The sequence below is a fragment of the Dromaius novaehollandiae genome, chromosome 9 (genome assembly GCF_036370855.1).
Source record: "Dromaius novaehollandiae isolate bDroNov1 chromosome 9, bDroNov1.hap1, whole genome shotgun sequence".
In the NCBI taxonomy this organism is placed as follows: Eukaryota; Metazoa; Chordata; class Aves; order Casuariiformes; family Dromaiidae; genus Dromaius; species Dromaius novaehollandiae.
In genome coordinates, this window is record NC_088106.1 from 8119829 (window position 1) to 8139602 (window position 19774).

Sequence of the window (19774 nt, forward strand, 5' to 3'; positions counted from 1 at the left end):
CATGAGTAAAGAGGGAATTTTAGCTTTCTACACTATGCAGATTAAGTTCAAAGGTAAATGCAGGTGCTCAGTGTTGAAGCAGTGCTGATACCTCGTTGTGCATTCCCCACTGTTATTGACCAGATGCTCAGCCGATGAATTTTTTTTAGCACCAGCTGAATTAGTATTTATCATAGGACCATTGAAATCAATGAAGCTCTGACAATTTACACCAGCTATAGATCTGCTTGCAGACCTTTAGCGTTCATCATGGCTCATCTCACCTTCCGATTTTGCGTATCATCTCGCGCACACACACCCACTCACAGAAATTATTACAAATATAACTGCCAGATCAATGAGCACTATCAGGCACTAAAATATGCCTATAGTTATTTGTATGGAAGTCCGAAATGTCCAGCAAACAGGAGGCTTATAAATGAAAAATCCCTGCTAATTAATTTGTTACAAAGAAAAGCTTCATAACAGTTTGCAGCATTAACATGCTACAGTAAATTTCATGTTAACAACTTAAAAAGAACAACAGAAAAAGAGAGAACAGTCAATTCTGTGCCTGGTCCTCAAATCCAGATGTTGACCTATCTCAACTATGTCAAAGATGCAAGGGCACTTTATACCAGCTGTAGACCTGGTCTTGGTAGGCTGTGTTCTGGATGATCAGGAAGCGAACAGGCATGCACCTGAGCTGCACGCTTGCTGCAAATTCAGTACAGATACAGCTGGGTTTACTCTGTCATCTGAATTTTCCCCTCCCAGTGCTAACAACTCCAGCCACTAAGCATTTATGAGATTAGCTTCAGAATTATGCCATTTAAAAAAAAGAATAAATATGGAGTTCTTAGTAAGTCTATATGTTTGGGTATTTAGTATTCATGTTTTCTGCTTTACAGCTATGAGAGCTGGTAACGTTTTGTTTTAAATGGAAGTTGGTAATACCAGCAACTCTGGTTAATAATGCTGGATCTCAAATAACAAGAGGTTACTGAGAGAGTATGTGAGCTGATAACACTGTAACTGTGTTATTTAAAAACAACAAAAAAGTAAAATTCTGCATGTAGTGATTCTGGCGAGCTGCTCTGGAAGTTACTGAGAATTTTGCTGTTGACTTTACTTAAAGAAGGATTGGTTCAGAAATCTGTGTGTGAACTCCTGTGTGTTCTGTATAAAAGTTAATTTAAACAGCTATGACCATGGTTTCAGCGAGTCTGTGGATGCTTCTAGATCTCCCTGAGTTACTTATCTATTTGTATTTCTGCAAAGAGGAGTGTGCATGATCAGGTATTCCCTCTGAACTGGCAGAAGGCAGATCAGGTCTTTCCAAAAAGATATGTTGTTGTGATACTGCAATGTCAAACCTCAGCTAATATACCTCATTTTTTTCAGCAACTTTCGTAAGCTTGGTCATAGCACCATGTCAGTGTGGCCACATGGCTGCTGGACTGGAGCTTCACTGTATCTCAGTGGTATGGAGGATAGTAAGAGAAAAAGTGTGACTGTGAACATGGATATTTGCAGGCATTTGTATGCATATACTTGATATAAATCATCACTGCAATAGGTGGAGAACTACTAATGTTCCAGCTCCTTAGCAGGAGGCAGTTTCAGTTGGCTACCCTTGGGAGAGTGAGGTGTACAGCATACCTATTTCATCCAATTTTCATCAGTTTGTGGAACTGCAGTAATTTAAAGCAATTAAGATGCTATAAAAGGTTCTAAAAATAATTTATGGTTTATTTGTCTCCAAATACACTTTCAGAAGAATTCATGCAATAATTCACTGACTGATGATTAGCTATACTTGTGCAGAGTTATGTTTTTCTACTTGTCTCAAAGTTATTCCTCCGTAGTGCTGAATCTGGCTAAGCAGATGAACAAATTTTGCTCTGATTTACATCCAGGTAAGTCTAGAGCAATTTCATAAAAGCAAAAACTTGGATCTTCTCTAAAAAAAAGTAAGTGCAGTCCAGAAATGATTACTCTTGGTCAGCTTTAAGAGATTCCCATGTTAAACTATGAGCTAATTTTTTTTAACATTTATCAATTTTCCATGAATGTATTTTTCTCTCCCTCATCAGTTCCTGGATGGAACACACAACAGCTTTTCACAGAGGATGAAGATAACAGGAACCATTGGTTTCTTCCCATGAATCATGACTTCAGTGTCCAACAAGATCAGAAAAAGTAATAGAAGAAAAATAGCAAGCTGTTTTCTTTGTTTTTCATTTCTTTTGTTTTCTTTCTTTCTTTCTTTTTCTATAGTCAAGTTCTGGCATCTTGATTCTTTGAAGGATCACCAAAAACCAGGAAAGGATACAACCAGAAATGCCACAGCCAGGAGCCTTGTGGAGAAGTTTCCTCTCTTCTTGTCCAGGAGGAAAGGGCAGTGTTAACTTCATGAAAGAAGACCTCCCCAGAAAAACACTCCCAACTGTAGCTCTGGGAAAACACCAAGGATACTCTCACTTTCAAATTCTACTATGTTTGACAGAAGAAGAAAGATAGTCTTGTTAAATTTAATAAAATATTGGTAGCGTTTGTATATTTGGGGTTTTAATGACTTTCTCCTAAAAAACAGGTAATATTTTGTCAATAATACAGTTTATCTTAAACTTAAAAGGGCTACTTAGTTACTAGAACTTGGAGTTACTGTGATATAATACTGCATTTGTCACCAGTTTTGCTGCTTCTTCTGCTTCCATTTGACAACAGAGTTCAGGGATTTTTTATTTTAACTGTAAATTCTCTGTTTTTATCAAGTTGCTACAGCATGGACTACTGCTAGGTACAGTTTGTTCTAATTCTCTCATTCACTGTTTACTTAACAATTATATCATCCATCCCAATTCTGATGCTATGATTAATTTTCATTTTTTATTACATATTCTAAGTTTATGGGGGGGGTTAAACTGCTTTTTTTATAAGTGTGATTTTATCCTTCGTCATGCCCTCTCACATTCTTACTGTTGTCTTATGCAAATATTTTAAATATTTTAAATTTAAAATCTCTTTTCACTTATTTTTATTAGCATTCTTGTTCCTTCAGATTGGAATTGTGGTCTGGCTTGTTCTTCTCATAATTGCATATCCAGGAGTACTCAGAGATAATCTTTTTTCTGTGAGTGTAGTGTTTGGGTACAAACACTTACTCAGAGTGGCTTTGGAGACTAGACTCTGCTCTTGACCCATGAAATACCAGCCGCAGAGAAACTGTTGTTCTGGATGAGAATAGAAATCCATCTACTCTAGTATCTTGTTTGCATTACTGTAGCCAAGAGCAGTTGCTCACAAGGAGGTACAAGAACTCCTTCAGTCAATAATTATAGGCATGTGCCAGGAAGTTTACAGCCATCAGTGAATTATCGTCATGCCCATGCCAGAAGGTAATCGGCCCTTCGAAAAATGCTGGACGTGCAATCTACAGGTCCATAAAAAACAGCTCCTCAAGCCTAGAGTGAAGGTAGGCACGTGCCTCCACGTACAAGCAGTGACTTGTAAACTCTGCCCTTTGTCAGACAAAAAGTCAATTATGGAGGTTATGAACATTTTGTAGCTCATGGCCACATTTCAGAGAAGCATTGGTGTATGCTTTCCTGACTGCGCCGACTTTAAGACAGATATTAAGTGGGCTTTGTCTTGGTGGCTTTATTCATGGTACAACAGTTCCATTAGTTGAGCTCCAGCTGACCCCACTGAAGTAAAAAGCAAGGTTTGCATGGACTGCAGCTGAGAAAGATGTGCACCTGCTGCTGCTGAAGGGAGTGAGTTACAGGTGTGGAGCACCAAGCCCAATTTTCTGCTGTTTGGTATCTTGAAGCAGCCCTTCATCTCCTTCTTAAAGAGCAGCAGGAGGGCTCAGTAGTTTGGATAGTGTTTTTGCTGTAGATTTTTGGCTGGGCATAGAGGGTTATCAGGATGAGCTGCTGCTTCTCTAAATTTAGCTACCAATATTGAGTACCTTGCCAAGCAAGCTGACTAGGCCTAGCTTGAAGGCTATGGGAGGGTGAATTTTAGTCCTGGGTAAATTATATTCTATGGGTGGTCTGTTTTTCCCTGTTGACTATAGAGGGAATCAAAAGCAGATGAGATAAATGCTGTCTTTTCTCTCCTTCAGATTCACTTAACTGGCCTTAGAGATTCTGAGTTTTGTTTCTTTCTGAGATAAAGCACTCTCTTTTCCTGTTCATTTATTTTTATGTATGTATGCTATTTATATATTTTTTTAGTTATATAGATCAGAATGATAGCTTTTGACACCCAAACACAAAATTGTTTATTTTATTACAATAGTGCCTATGGCTAAGCGAATATGGCCAATAGTGATAAGAATGAAATACAGAAGACTCTGAAGAAGCACAGTCCTCACTTTGAAAACCTTAAAGTGTAGAAACTTTTTAATGGTAAGTTTAACTAAATATTGGAGTGGGTTGCCTATGACCTCTGTAGCACAGAAGATATTTAAGAACTGATTCTGCCTTGGGATGGGTAGATGGACTGAAGAATTTCTTCATATTTCTTCCATCTCTCTCTAAAGAGCCCCAGGATTCTTAATAGCTAAGATAGAGACTTTTCTGTGATTTACAAGAGTTGATAGTTTCACAGCATTATTTTATTTCACGTTAAAATATTTTGTGAGCAGTAAGATTAGTTAGGGTTGAGTTAAAAAGTGGAAAGGCAGAAGACCACAGGAAGTCTTTAGGGGAGAGAAAGCGGAGGGAAAAGGGGACTGGAAGAAATGGACACTTGGCCCAGAGGAGTGAATATCTGGCACTGAACCGTTCCCGAGCAGTCTGACACAGCGGCAGAAACTGAGAGCGCTGGCAGCTTTGGAGAGATGGCTTTGCTTGGCCAGGCTGAGCCTCTTTGGCCAAGTAGATTGAGTCTTCTCAGATGTTAGTACAGGTTTAGCTGTGTTTAGCACACAATATTCATACTTAGCACAAAAGACTAGCTGCTTATTCTGGTGCAGTGAGGTGTTTTATGTAGCCAGGGATTTCTCACTCTCCTGTTTCAGGTATGTTTGTAGGCTTCAGACTTTTATCTAAAGGCCGTAAGGAGTGGTAGAAATAGAGAGAAAGAGCACACATGTGAAGAGGAGGAGAGTTATTTTAGCAAAAACTGCCCAAAAGGGAAGGGGGTTTTCTTAACTGTAAGCAGCATATCAAATGTATTTCTGTCAGCTTAGCAGCCTCTAGTTATGTCACAGTTAACTGGTTTTGGGAGACTGCACTATTTCAACCTGTGTTGAGCATGAAGATGTACAATAGCTGGATTTATGTCAAGCACTTGAAGATGGCTTTATATGAATATATTTAGACTTCTGTGTCATCTCTGACATCTATTTGATAAGTGTTAAGTTCACAAGCATTTATAAAATATGCTCTGGAGCTATACCTCATCAAAATTATAGTAAACTTATTTTACTGGAGAACTGAATATTGTCTTGCAAATCAGATTAGTACTATAAAAAGAACTATGAAAAATGTGATTTTTTTTTTTTTTTTTTAAGAGAGGAGCTATATGAATGTTCAGCTGCATTTGCTCAGACCTCTGAACCTCATGTTGCAATCAGATTAACTGAAAAGGAAAGAAAACCAGAACAAAATAAAACTGACAGCAGTATTTGCCACACACTGAGGTCAAAGAGGTGCAACAACTGACAAATATTGATGACTTCATTGCCTCTTGAAAGTACTAAACACTATCTATTTAGGAAGGAGATCAATATGAAAAGCATCAGCTAACGGGGGCTACCTGTGGTGCAGCCACCACTAAGGATACATCCAACCCTTTGATCTGCAAGGGTTCTCTGAAGCTGGTTTCAAAGACAGCTCGGAGGCCAAAGCATGGACTAACAGCTAGAGGAGTCTGAATGCCAGAGAAGAGCAGTCAGAGCATTTGTGAGCCTCTTTGACTCTGACATCTTCCAGGAATTCTCTATTTGAAGAATTTGCCATGAAGTTGTTCTTGCCATGAAGTTGTTCTAACCTGTATGCACCAAATATAGCAGGCTTTGATTTATGGTGGAATCACTCGGTTCATGCATTGGCATGATTATGTTTTGTCCATGATCATTTAGCCAAAAGGAAGCTTTTTTGTTACTGTAATCAGACTTTTACTGATGTGTCTGTAGCTTCAGAAAATGCAAGTACGATGCAAGCCCGAGGAGGATAGGCGAGGAGCTTGTGCGGCATGCTTACTTGGCATGGCAGTAGCTTTGTTTGGCTTTCACAAAGTTAATGAAGAGTGCCTGTAGGATATTGGGGAAATCTTGGCTTTCATCCTTGATGGTTGAGAAGTTGCTCTGCTACTGTTTGGACAGTTAGTTTCTGCACTCAAATTTGTGTTAATATCTACTCTCTTTTTCTCTCTGTTCTTACAGGTATGTGTTGATGGAACCAGGAATCTTCAATGTTCTTGTTCTACTTCTGAGCTTAAAGATTTCTTTGTTTTTTTCATGTTTCATAAACACTGCAGCCTTCATAGCCACCCTGTCTGTTCCTCTGCAATACGAAAGACTCACTGGGAAATGAAGCATCATCATGAAAAGGCTGCGCTGTCACTGGAGAATGTCTCTTCCTGCAGGCTGGACACATGGCCGTAGCCCACGGAGGCCTTCAAGGAGCCTCCTTACGCGGCTGTCCCACTGTCAGGCTGAAACACAGCAGTAAGGAGCAACCGAAGTGCTCATCTCGGGTTTTTATCACTGCCGTGAAGGTAAGGAGTGTTTGGATCTACGGTTGCAGCCTGTGTGCAAAGGAAACTGGGACAGCAAATTAAACCTTGGTTAAATCTTTATGAAAAGACAGGCAAACATCTTCTGAGGTTAAAATTTTAATTTTAACTGCTGTTTTGCTGCTGACCTTAGTCACAGATGTTATAACAGAACTGCTGCATGGGGGTGACGGTGCCTGGGTTGCTCAGTTGTTTGCTTCCAAGTAGGGCAAACGTAGCTGCTGCTTGAGCCTCACCTTTCCTGCAGCCTGTGTGATCAGTCACTAATCCCGCAGCTAGGGAGATTCACTTCCTGAATGTTCATTTTGGGTCTGTGTTGCTATTTTCATAACATTTCCATATGTGAGAAAAATGATCATCCTGTAAAGACCTGATCTTGGAATTTGCAGACTGCAAATCTTTGGCACCTTATGTAGCAAGCTGCATAGGACAGGCTGCTTTTATCCCAAAATGTGAAAGTAATTTTAAGATGTGATCAACTAAAGATACTTGGATAGAAGAAGGAAAAGTCTTATTCAAACTCGGAGGAAGAACTTCTATAATAAATTCACCAGTCATCTGTTTCTTGGTTTAAAAAAAAAAAATCAATTTTTATATTTCTTCTGGTCAAATTTAGTAATACCTTTAATCTATGGAAAGGTAGCATATTTTTCGGAATTATTATTGCAAAACTATATTGCAATTTTGATTCTGAATGACTCTATTTTCCTTCCTATGTACTCAAGAACAAAAAGGAGAAAGAAAGAACAGCAATAAAATAGCATTATCTGTAATCTCGGCACTGGCTGTTCACTAGACGCGGGTCTGGGATGCCTATCTGAGAGATGCACCATCCAAGAACCACAAGCTTTTTCAGTTCCAGCATGAACAAATAGCAGCCTCAGAGTTGCTTTGAATTAAATCGGCCGTGGGAGCCCTACGAGGCATCACGTTGCAAGAGCTGGAGCCTCTGAAACGCAGCAGGGCACGTGAGCTGGGCGGTGGCGGCAAGGGGACAGCAGGACCTGAACTCCGTTTCCGTGCCAGCCAAGTGCCTACAGGTGATGGGTCGGGCCAGGAGGGCGCAAGGCCATTTCGCTAGTGCCGGCAGCCGCACTCCTTTACGTGCCGTCCCTCTTGCTCTCCTTTGAGAGATTCATAGCAGCATGAGTTTGTGCCCAATTAGGCAAGAGTTAAAAACGGCAATTAAAAATACTAACGTTTAATTTCCAGTGTGGAGACGGACTGGAATAACCCCAAGCAGACAGCAGGGTCAACAGCAGGCATGGCCTGTAAATTGGCTCTGTCTGGTGCGAGGGAGCCAGGCAACTGCTGCTGAGGCAGGTCCTGTGACAGATCCCGGCTGCAGCCCTCCCTCCGCCGTGCAGCTGATGATGGGCTGTTACTTAAAGGTCTGGCGAAGCCGCGCTCGGATCCCGAGCTCGTCAGCAAAAGCAGCAGGAGGCAAGCACGGATAATGGAAACAAATGTACACCGAGAACTGGACGGGTGACACCGGCGCGGTGGTCAACAGCGTGACGCGCCCTCAAACATATTGCTGCAAACAGTGTAAAGCCAAAGCCGACCCGCGACGCTGAGATAGCTGCCGCGCGTTTATCGCCCGCCGTGCTCGGGTCCTGATGGGGCAAAGAGGCTGCGTTACGCTTTTCTTCCCCCGTGCGGGGTGTCACGGTTTTAAGATCCTGCCTGTCCTTGGAGAAAGGGACTGTAAAATTGCACTGACAGGTACAGCTGGCTGGAAGGAGGGAAGCGGCAGCCGGCGGTGGCGGTGCTGCGGGAGGCTGAGGAGCGCTGACAAGTGCCACCAGCAGCCGGAGCCGGGCAGAGCCCGGGGGAGCCGCGGGAGGCGGCCGGGATGCGCCGGCCGGTTTGGTAAGCCTCACGGACCACCAAGCGGTCTCCTTCCTATTTGTAACGAAGATGGCTTTCAGGCAGTGCTTAATGAATCGCTTTTCTTACAAATAAGTAGCAGAAAACATTCTTTAATCAACAGACCCCCTCTCCTTGCATTGAAAACAGTTCCCCCTCCCCCAGTTTAAGAAAGTCTCATTTCCAGGTGTTGCATATGCACAGTTCTCAAAATAGCTGAGAATTTGGAAGCCATTTTATGTATTTCTAGGTTTTAAAGAACTTTCTGACAGGGAGATGGGATTGAATAGAGAAAGGTCATAAAAAGGGAGCATTTCATTGATTTACTACTTGTGAGTCCAAGATCAGCATTAGGAATTATTTGGTTCTTTTTTTTTTTTTTTTTTTTTTTTTTTTTTTTTTTTTTGGGGGGGGGGGGGGGGTCCTACTCCAGACCAAAGTAGGTGGTAACTTTACAAAAAACCAACACCTGAATGGAAATCTGCTGTCGCTATTACTTGACCCGCTGGCGCCACAGAAGACGGCTGCCGTAACTCTACGTGCGCTTCAGCATCGGCTGGTGACCGGATGGGCTCTGGGAGGCCAGCTCTCCTCGTGAGCGCGTGAGGGAGGCGGACGCGCGGCAGAAGTGGCACCGCCGCTCCCATAAGCGACACCGTTTTCTCTGGGTCGGCATGAAGAAAACGCCATGAAGTGGGGGAGGTGCCAGGAGGCACCACCATTAAGCAAGACTTGAAACCAAGACCTCGTTAAAACGGAGACGCCTTGCAGCGCAGGTACAGTAAGTACGTGGATGCGGCCATGTGCGTGCGGCTGAGGAGCAGGCTCTGAGGAATCCAGAACCTCAGTGGGGGAAGACGGAGGCTTTCTGGCTCTCTATGACACTTGGTGCCGTTGATAAATGCTCTTGGGTATCTGTGCGTTGCACAAACCAGTTCTAAGTAATGTGGATACCACAGACAGGATCCCTGTGGTAGGACTGGCTCTTCATTCGGGGAAGCTTTTCTCCGCAGGTTCACGTGACAGAGTGCTGCTCCAGGGCCGGACGCGGAGGCCTGTATCTTCATCGCCTCGTGCCAGAACATCGTAGCTGTGGTCACCTTCATGGTTAAACTTCTAGCCAAGGTACCGCTTCTGGTGGCCCAGCTGTCTTCCTGCTAACAGTTAAATCCCGGGGAAATGCTCACATTGAGACTTAAAAGAGGAAGATTCACAAGCTGGAATTAGGTTCTGCATTTCCCATTTAGCTTCGTGTTTCGACGAGCAACTGTTCTCGCAGCACTGTTTAAAAATAAAATGACCTCTTTCTCTCTCTAACTGCTGCCATAATTGTCATTCCCCACCAGATGCCCTAGCTTCCCGCTGCGCCCTGCTGCTACCGCTGCCCCTGTGGTCGCTCAGTCCAAAGCGTTTCTGAACAAGAGACATGCTTTTGTGGAGCCTGGCAAAGCTTCAGAAAGGAAAAGGAAAAATCAATACTGCTTCAAAGCAGAGCCTTTGCTTCAGTGAATATGACACTTGCCCTTTCCTCACCAGTGGGAAAAACAACAAGGACACTTACACCTGCAATGGAAAGAGAATGAACAACAACAGAAAGACCTTCCAGGTTTGACTTGTAAAGGGAAATAACTTTATAGTCATTGTCCCCATTTGGCAACATCAGAGGCAGGTGCAGAGTGTTAGGCGGTGCAGGCTGGGAATGAAGTGGAAGAAACACAAAACCAGGGGGAAAAAAATGAAGGTGAAGGAATTCAGAGCGAGTGATAATGGACTCCACTGAAGAGATGGAGAATGAAAGACATGGCACAAAGGTGAGGTCCATGGCTGCACAAGCTAATCCACTATTAAATGTCACCTGCAAAGCTAGACCGCCATATTAAAAGGACAGTCTGGTAAGTTTTACACCATTCTTCACAGCTAATGCATATGGCCATGGTATTGGAGACTTCTCTAGTGGCTGCTCAGTCAGGGCTTTGTTAGTGCAGGTCGGAAACTTGCCAGCAAAATTTGTCTGATGGGGGAAAAAAAAGTGCTCATTAAAGAAATGAATGATTTTGCAAAATCATTCAACTTTGATAAACTCATGATGTTTCTGAATGACTTAAAAATATATAAATTAAGTGTAAACCTTAACCAGTGTGCTCCAATGCTATTATTTCATACTGAAGTTTTCATTAATTTCATTTTTGTTTGACTGGTCATTGTTTCCAGTTTCTTTTTTTTTTTTTTCAAAACTAGCTTTTCCAAGTTCTTAATTTCATTCTGTTTTGACTATGCCACTCTTGAGCTCGTTTTCCAAGTTATTTTGTTCCGATGTTTCTACTTCTGTGTCATTCTTTGCATGTAACTTGGGGCCTTTTTCTTTCGGAATAACAGCTATTGTTTCAGTGGGCTCTGTGCACTTGTTGGAAAACAGTCTCTTGTAAACAAAGTATTTTCCTCGCACTAGCTGCAGCTGCGACTAGCTCTGTGGTTTCTGGCCGGTGCAGGGGATAATTTGCAGCATGTGCTCTGGCTCCTGGAGAGGGGACCCGGGGCCGAGCCCTGTGTCGGTGGCCGCCGTTGCAGTGGTGTAACGGAGCAGCCTCCGTCCCCGGTGGATCCCGTCGCGCGGCTGCCGAGCCGCCCTCGCGGTGCAGCAGGACAGGCAGGTACTCGCGCGCTGACCCCTCTACTTGTGCTGGGGGAGAGATCTGCAGCTACAAGAATCAATAAGAACTTATCGATTTCTCAGCACTGCCATAAAGCTTGTCCGTTCTTATCTCCAGTTTTCAAGCTGAAAAGGGAGACTGTAAAATCATGATTGTCTTAGACCTTCTTTCTTTCTCTTCCCCCCCCCCCCCCAATCCCCTACTAAATGCTCTCCCCACAAAAGACCATGCTGTGTTTCTGGCAGTGCTGCCTGGCTGGGGAGCCTTCTGCTTCATGCAGGAGCTGTGAGCCTCTATTACGGGCAGAGTTCTCCGCGTTCTGCTTTGTAATACTCCGACCTGGGAAAATAGCTGCTTTTGAAGCTTGCTAAGTAAGGCGGAGTGCAGGGAGGATTGTCCCAAAGGCCAAGGTGAGCGACTTCCCTGGAGCTTTACTCATCGCTCTTCGTGCAAGAAAGGGTAGACAAGAAAATGCAATGAGAGTGAAGAGATGAGTACAACTCCGGATATTGCAGCATCAAAGCTGCTTCTCTGGGCCATTGTAGCTCCCTTTGCGATTGCAGTTTGTTTCCTATTCTGGGAAGAAGGTAGGTAGCTGTCATTCACCTGAAGAACAGGGGAATGTGCCCCTCTGTTCAGCATCATCTTAGTGGTGAAAGTGCAGCAGTAAAAGGTTGAAGCAATATTTCCATTTAATATTTAATTGCACAACAACTGCCATACCTTTCAAAAGGCAAGCGGGCAGCTGTCTGCACCTGGTGTTCACTCAAACTACTTGGGAAGTTTGGCTTCACACTTCTGGGGATGGATTCAGCCATTTGTCAACCACGTAGTCAGTTTTGATTATATCCCAAGACCCTGATAAAATCCATGGAATGCAGTCACAGAGCAAACATATCCGAAAAGATCCACCCAGAAACCAAAAACACAAGATCCCCATGTACTGCAGAACACAGTTGGATTTCCATGGTTTCATCAGCTATGGTCAGCAGCATCACTAAAAACCCGTATTAGATGAATACAAAACAAAATTTTTTTTTATATGTATGTGTGTGTATATATTATATGTATGTGTGTATGTATATATATATATATATATATATCCAGAAGCACCCTATAACATTTGAAGGCTGTGGGTGCCCTTGTTTCTGTGGAGAGTGAGAGCTTTGGAGCTCAGCTGTCCCCCTGAGAAGAGAGAAGATCCCCAGCTGCACTGATTTTGATAAGAAGGTGTGCAGTATGGCAGGTAAAACTGTCATGTCTGGTGGGTATTTGAGACTGCTGACAACTGTGTATTTGTCATTATCTGTATTTACGTTGTGTTACTTAAGGCAACAGATTTGTGGCACAAAATACTGTGTGGCCACTGCTTCCCGCTCTGCCAGCCAAGGGGCCAGGCAGATCAGCTGGTAACTAAGAAGCAGCATGTGGCCCATCCGACATACTATTGCTTGTGACTTTCCCTGGGTTCGTGGTTTCTAGCACAAAATCCTGAAAGTTCAGTGCTGTTACAGACTTGTGCTTCTGGGCCCGTTGCACCGAGGCTGCTGAAGCAGGCGCACGTGTGGAGAGTCTTATTAGTGGGGTCTGAGGCTGAGGAGAGGGAGAAGGAGAAGGGAAACCCTCCTTTGTGGCCAGCTGGTGGGGTCCCCAGATGAGTGTCCTCTGGGGCTCTCTGCAGCGCAGGATGGAGATGTTTCTTGGCATGCTTTTCCCCTGTTACATATTTTTTCACTGGGATGAAAACTCCCAACTCAAACTCCCTACTGGATGTTCTTGTTTATGGCATAATTAGGGCTGATTTGGGTATGTTAATTTGGTACAAGTGTAGCAAATTGGTTGTTAACCTTCTGTGCACATGTATTATTGGATAATATTATTGAGTATTTAAATGACTTACCTGCTTTGCTCTGCACTATGTTTTAGTTTTCTGCAACGTAGACTAGCATCTACAAAAGAGGCAGGGGCAGAGGAGTGCTTGTCACACCGGGGGCAGTTGCTTCCCACGAGACCCTGCTGTTACAGCGTTTTTGGGGTCTGCCAGGTGCAAGGCTGCAGGCACAATGAACAAAGGCAGGAGAACAATAAGGGGAAAACACTGCCTCAGCACCTTATGTGAAGGATTATAGCATTGCAAATAGCAGCCCCTCAGCGTCGCTAAGGCACTAAGGTACCTAAGGCACAGTGCAACAAGCCAAATTCAATTCTAGCATAAGCGAATGCAATGTCATCATGCTCAAAATCTCATCTTGGTCTTAGACTCCAGTCTGTGGTCCAGACTATGGCCTTGCAGGTGAATATCAGACTGTAGCCTTTACATCAAGCTATACATGCAAGCCAATATATACTTTGGGGTTTGTGCTAGATTTTTTAATATGGTGTTTATCCAAAGGAAAAAGAATATAATCTTTCCTAAATAAACCTAAACTCACCTCTTCCCTCCTTGCCACTCGGAAGTCAGGATTCTGTAGCCCATCAATCATCTACTGAGTCACACAGACGTGCACAAAAAATATCCCAGTGAAGCCGGTGAAACAACCCAGACTTTAGAAATGGACATCTCCAAATTAAGCATGTTCTGCAGCTGACCCCTCGGCTATTAAAGCTCATGACTCTTCGCTCCGCTGCTATGGTTGCTATGGCAATTCATATAGACAAAGGCAGTAGCATTTCACGATCCACCCAGGTAAAAAGCTAGGACTTAAATTTTACTCGGAAACAAACAGGAAGCTGATATAGATACCAAAGAATGGACATACTGTGCTCTCTGTGTCTAGCACCCTGTCACAGCCAGGCAGCTGCATTCTGTACGAGCTGCGCTTTCCTGCTTCCTTTGAGAGCCCATTGCAGCAGCTCAGACTTGGGGGAAAAAAAATAAAAATACTCCTTTAAAGAATGTGGGAAAATGTCTAAGCAGACCCACACAACAGCTACTTGGATACTGCTTTTAAAAAAGCAGATGGTGCCTTAGAAGAGGAGAGATCAGGTAGGTCTTTTTCAGATTCTTTGACATGATGCTAAGCACAGAGAATCTCAAGCACCTGCAAATGCCAAATCTCTCTAACAGCAGGGAAAAAAACATGTGGACATGGCAGGATCTGTTGCATTTTGGAGATAGCAGGCTGGACCTTTCATTTCCTTCTAATTAGTGAACCCATTATGTTCCTGCTCCTGAGACTATACCACCATAAATTGCATTAGAAGATGTTTCTCAGTAGACACGGAATTGGAAAAGACAACAGAATTGTCAACAGCTGCTTCTATACAGTTGCATAATCCTAGTTTTCTCATCTCTGAAAAGTAACAAAATCAGTGGTATAAATAAGGGATGTGAGAGGTGGAGACTGTAGATACAGCACGCTAAAACTTTGGTATGTCCCTCATGAACTTCATTGCAAACCACAAAATATCACACCAGACAATAAGCAAAACGCATATCTACATCAGCACCTCTGTCTAAGCATTTGTGGGATTTTCACACTTTGAGAATTTGACCAAGCCATTATTATTGCTAATTTTGAAGGATATCTTTTGAGGGAAGAAGCTGCTGTACCTCCTTTCAGGCCATCTTGCAAAGCCCCGAGCTGACAGAGCGCGGATACTGTAACATTTCATTTCCTCGTCCTGCCTATACATCTTCCTTCTCGGAGAGTCCGGGTACACCAACTAAATCAAAGGTAAAAGAATTTATGAAACCCAAAGCAGCACTGTTTTTTCGGAACGACATCATGATTGTATATGGGTACTAATAAAAGGCAAAGGTTCCCTGAAGCTGCAGGCTATAAAGCGTAGTTGAGAAATATGATTAAGACAGAGTTAAGCTGTATTAAACTCTGAAGAAAAAAGCATTCCACGGTGACGTGTTAATAGATCCCAGGAAAGATTTGTTAATGGACTAAAAATTGAGAAGCTATTTGCAGGCAGCATTAAGAAAAAAGACAGTCGCTATTTCTCTGCAGGTGTAGTTTGCTTGCAGACGATCAGAGTGAGACTTGACGGGGACTTCGCAGCGTTGGTGCGGGGCTGTGCCCAGCGCGCTGCGGGCCTGGGTGCTGCGTGTGCTGCACCCACTGCATCGCCTGCTCTCGTCTTGCGCAACGCAGGGGCACGTCGCAGAAACGCGGAGCAAATGCACGGCCTGTGCCTCGTGGGTGCAACACGGCTTACGGCTCCCCGCGCGCAGCCCGGCGCCGGGGCACCTTGCAGCCCGACCCGGGGCTCCAGGCGGTTACACTGCTGCGAGACAGACACCTTGCAGAGGTGCCATGAAGGATTTCACAGTAGGTTTGAGATGTGCAGTTCCTAACTGGGACTTGGTCCTCTGAGGAGATGATAGAGATTTTACTCACTTGAATTCCCAGTTTTAGGTCTTTCGTCACCCTATGAGCAAAGCACGAAGCCTTTCCTTCTGTTGCACTGAGCAAACTGGGATTTTAGCAGTAGTTCTCTGTGAATAAAATCTCACGATTTGGGCCTACGAAGATGGTTTGTGACGTGGTGATTTCCTGAAGACTTCTTCCAGTGTGTGAAACTCGGAGCATGTCACAACATATATTCAAATTATGACTATTTTGCAATTAAAAGACACTACAGGCAGGTAATAGCTAAAAATGAAATGCGATGTCATCAAAATCTGAACCTTGTAAGGTCAGTGAGCCCAATAAAATCTTCCTGTGGCTGGTATGAGATACTAAAAATTACAGTTATAGCCACCTGAAAGCAATTGTTGTAAGGAAAAAAAAATGGCAGTAAAATGTTTGTCTTGGCCTGATCTCACTTCTGCGATCTCCTTTCCAATTTGACATATTGGCAGCAACAAATGTTGCTATATTTCTGAGCACACTTGTCTCTGAGAGGCAGAAAGCGCCAGAACCAGGTACGACCGTCTCCTCTCAGTTGTGAAAGGCTGATTTACTATTGCTGCATTATGATAAAAGGTATCGTACACACTGTAACATGCTGGATAACAACGGGGGGTCTTAACTCATCCCTTCTTCCATCTTTGGCTCAAGCTTTGTTTTCCTAATCAGATACTTTTAGGTTCACCCAATATTAAGTGCAAACACAGCAAAGGCAAATAAATCAAGCATCTTTCTTCAGATTAGCTCTTAATCTCCTCTGGGAGTGGTTAGTTTTGCATTAGTCATCAACAAGCATTTTTAAAACTAACTTTTATCTTCTTGCCCCAAACACCATGAACAAATTTTTGCAATGATGTAAATATCTAAAAAATTAAAAGGTTCTGGTTGCTTTTTCAGCTTCTGCATCCATGACCTTGGTTCTAGGTTATTTCTTTTCTCTACTTTCTTTATCAGACGCACCGAAACGGCTTAGATTTCATCACGTAAACTTTAACCTGCATTTCATAGGCCACGAGGAAGCAGCATTAGTGATTTCGGACTTGGCTTCTGGGAGGATTGGGAGTCCTAGAGAACAGGGGTGATTAGGACAACTGAAAGCAATCAATCCTAAAGCCTAAATCCTTAAGTGCTAGAAGACCCCAGAAACACCCCATGGGGAAGCCCAAGGGGGTCGGCCCTGGTGACCAAGGCTCCCACCAGGCCGCTATGGCCAAGTGTTTCACGTTTGGGAGCTCACGTACAAGCTCGCTCCACGTGACTCAGGCTCCTGTTGGGCAATTGTAGCCAAGTGTTTTGCATTTAGCAGCTCAAATAGGGGCCCATGAATTACATTCAGGTGCCAAAGTAGAAGTGGGTGATTTTAATCCTGTGGGTGCTGGCAAATGCTGCCTGGAAGCAGAGGGAGGGAAACAGTGGCTTTTCTGGGAGAGTCTGTGCTTTGGGGAAAGAAACTTTCAGAGATTGGGGGACAAAACCACAAATTTGGAGGTGAGGCAGGATGAGGTGGGGTGGCCACAGCTCCAACACCTGGGTCACAACACACAGGTGAAACCCATCTTTAGGAGAAGGCTTAAAGGAGTGAGGCAGGCCCAGGTCCTGGGCCACAGAGGAAGAACGTGTTCTGGAGTAGGGCTGGGTGCTTGGCCATCTTCATGGGAAGGTAGGGTAGTGTTTACATGGTTACTTCTTGGGCGCTCCTGGAAGTGTGTGATTTTTAGTTAAGGTCTACTAGAAAATCTGTGAGGGGAATGTTTTTGCCTGCTGAATTTGTTGGGATTTTATTTTTTGCATTATTTGTTATGAGCCGTAATGTGTGTGTGTGTTTTTTTTTTAAAGACGCTTTCATTGTTAATAAACCTTTTTTGATAAAAATTAGCTTAACAGTTAAAGTTTAAAATTAGCTTTTGCTTTTGGCTTGTTTGCTCACTGAGGAAATAACACCACTTCTCTCATTGTGTGTGTGTGTGGGGGGGGATGGAATAACTTTTTATATCAATATATATGTATGCATATATCTTTTTAAGTGAGAACAGTATTTGTGGCTAAAAATAGCCAGCTTCTGGTGAGCACAGTAAATCCTGAAATTATGTATTTATCTTTTCCTCTTATTTTTTTTAAACTCACGATAGAGAGGAAAGCTATTTAGCAAATTGGGTACAAAACTAAGATCTATGTTTTAAGAACTGCAGGGAGTTGGGAGAAAATTGGCTCGTGTGATGAAGCGTTATTCAGTCCATCACACATGCGAACTCCAATTTTGCCCCTGAGGTGAAGAAATTGGTCTTTTTGGGTTTTTTTTCTTTTTCTCCTTTCTATATAACCTTGTAGCTTGCAGGATTTTCATTGCATGCACTGTTGTGCCACTCTGCAGTGCCTCTGATGCCAGTAATGACTTGAGATATGCAAAGCACGATGGGGCAAATAGATATCTATTTGCAGAATTAGGCAGGTAAAGATGGTACAAATAAGATACCACTGTTGGCCAGTTCTGCTTCCCATGTGGTTCCTCTTTGCAATAGGAGAATGTTTGGGTTGGCTGGTTTGCTTGTTTTGGCCTGGGCCCCTTTAAACTTCCTTATTTTCTGCATACACAATTAATAAAAACTGGTGGTGTCTGGATGAGCTTGTGTGTGTGCACAGGGCCAGCCTAGGAGTCCTGTGTGTTGTGCAAGACCTGTTTAAAATATTGGGGACCCCCCAAAAAGGGCCCCTTTAAACTTCCTTATTTTCTGCATACACAATCAATAAAAACTGGTGGTGTCTGGATGAGCTTGTGTGTGTGCACAGGGCCAGCCTAGGAGTCCTGTGTGTTGTGCAAGACCTGTTTAAAATATTGGGGACCCCCCAAAAAATTGAGAGACCAGGTCAGCTCCAGTTATCTGAACTGGTGACACTGGTGAATTGGTAACAATTAATTGCTATGAATTGTTAATGAATATCTGCTGAGATGCTGGGACGGGTGCACTGGGGGGCCAAGAGAAGCTGTCCTCCCAGGCAGGGCTCAGCAAATGGTGCTTCTGGTATTCTGGAAGAAATGTGCTTCTAGAGGGGGTGGAGAGCAAGAGGAAAGGAGGATGTGCTGTGACAGCAGCTCTTCAGTGTTTCCCTTCTTTCATGTGCAGCTTATTACCTTTAGTTGCCACAGTGATGCAGGAGTGACTGTGAGTGATGTTCATTGTGTGCTGTGAGGAAGATGGTGCTTGAGTTCTCCTCTTTGGCTTTCCAGCACTTCTTGTTGCTACAGAGTAAGATTATTTTCTTGCCTTTTCCTGTTCCACTTCAGAGCTCTCTAAGAATACTAACGGTGCTCTCGTTGTGCTGTGCTGGGCTGAACATGAGGCTGCGAAATCCAGCTGGTGCTTGCAGAGATTCCTATGGAAAAACTGTCCTGGCTTCCTCCTCTTAACCATCTATAAGGCCAGCCATGCTCTGTTCCAAGATATGCATTTAAAAAAAAAAAAACAAGTTGTGAGAATATCATGCAGAAGCTGCTGCTGTACAGCTCTGTAGCTGAGATTGATGTTTCGAGGCTGTAGTTTGAAGATAGAAGGCAAATGTTGTGAAAGTTTTAATACTTTTCTATGTAAAAAGAAGAAAAAGGTTTTATGGCGAGGAGAAAAAATAACTTGAACGATATTCTGAGCAAAGGAGCCAGAGGGAAGCTGTATGTATTTCAGAGAGACAGATTGAGCAAAGAAGCCTGGCAAACAAAATCCTTGTAGCAAAGCTGTTGAGGCAGCATTGTCTTAGAGCAGTGAGACAGCGATGCTTTCTCGTGTTTCTCTGCATGAGTCAACTTGACCCCGAGCCATTGTTTCCTATGGAAGTGGAATAACTTGATAGGAAGCGTGAGGCAAAATTATTAGAAGTCCTTCATCATTGCTTCCTGTAACCAGAAAAGTAAACACGGACATCAGCATGTAAACAGGATGCTCAGCTGTAAATTGGAGCAAGACATAGCTTGTTCTACATTCAGCTTTTCCCAAAATAATTCTGCTTTAGTAAATCAGGCGTTCTGTATGTGTATCCTGCTTTAACACATTTCAGATTGCTGTCAACGAGCTGTAAGTTTTTAGCTGAAGGTGTTTGCTAAATAACAAGCAAGGCAAACTGGTTTTACTAAATCAGATTTTCTTTGTTTTGTTTTTGTTGCTAAACTTC